This window comes from Atta colombica, unplaced genomic scaffold (assembly GCF_001594045.1).
Source record: "Atta colombica isolate Treedump-2 unplaced genomic scaffold, Acol1.0 scaffold125, whole genome shotgun sequence".
Classification (NCBI taxonomy): domain Eukaryota; kingdom Metazoa; phylum Arthropoda; class Insecta; order Hymenoptera; family Formicidae; genus Atta; species Atta colombica.
In genome coordinates, this window is record NW_017259212.1 from 1,532,413 (window position 1) to 1,533,582 (window position 1,170).

At 25.8% G+C, this 1,170-nt stretch overlaps 1 protein-coding gene across 1 annotated transcript in view; it reads left to right on the forward strand.

Annotated features, from left to right (window-relative positions):
- Positions 1-1,170, forward strand: part of LOC108694819 (methyl-CpG-binding domain protein 6-like) — a 7,843-nt gene that overhangs the window by 685 nt on the left and 5,988 nt on the right. The gene's annotated exons all lie outside the window — the stretch shown is intronic.

A 1,170-nucleotide genomic window follows, 5' to 3' on the forward strand; every position in this document is an offset into this window, starting at 1 on the left:
TTATTTTCAAATATTATAAAATAAAAATAAATATTTTTCAGTTATAAATAGTAATTTGTTATAATTAATTTAAATTAAATTTTATTAAACATTTGATTTGATTTGATAAAATTAAATTGTAATTTAAGTTTATAATTATTTCATATTTCATATTGATTTAATTATTCATATATGCAACATATGTCTATAAAATAGACGTTACTAATTTCCGTGTTTTAATTAATCAATTTTTTGAATATGTATATGTATATGTATTACATCAGTCTTATCAAGGAAAGAAAGAAAAAAGAGAACACACACTTATTTTGGTACTCAGAAATCTCTACGATTGAAATAGCGTTGCACCCTCGATGTGAATAAATTTCCGTATTAATAAGGAAGGGTATGCGTTATGAAAGGAGTGTACGATAAGGGTCTTAGGCGTACGTATTATCGATAATTCTACTGAGACTATTTCCAATTAGAAATTAAGTAATTGGCAGTTTTTTATCGGTGATAATGACTAATCTAAAGCTCGAATTTATTTTTTGCTGAACAAGTTAGTCCTTCTATTTTAAATCCTCGAGAATTTTTTGCATATATTATGCATAGAAAGTATAAAAATATAATGAAGAATTAAATAAAAGTTAATTGTATATTGGCTAAAGTATATAGGTCATTGCACCTATGTGCATCACAATGCGCATGAAAACGAGAGTCGCGTGAGATACACGCGTTTTCATACGGGCAGTAAAAAGTGCATCCTTATGCAAAAGTAATCTAAATATGAAAGTGGCTATTTACAACCACGAAAGAAAATAAAACAAATGTCAAAGAAAATAAAAAGGCCATTTATATTATGGAGATAACACATTTTCATTGATTAAGTACGTGTAATCGATGTTTATAATTATGGCACATATTTGAATTTCAATGTAAATGCAGATTCGATTTGTTCATTACTTCCTATTTACGTGCTGTATGCAGTGTACGCTATCGAGTCACTTTGTTGTAATATTCAACAACAATGTAATCTATGAAAAAGCAAAATATAATATAAAAACGTAAAATTTTTTTCAAAATATAGCTACATCATTAATTTTGTACTTTATAGCTGATGACTAAAAAATGTTCTATCCCATATTTGTATGATATAATTCAAAAAATGTGAAAATGTTTATATATATATAT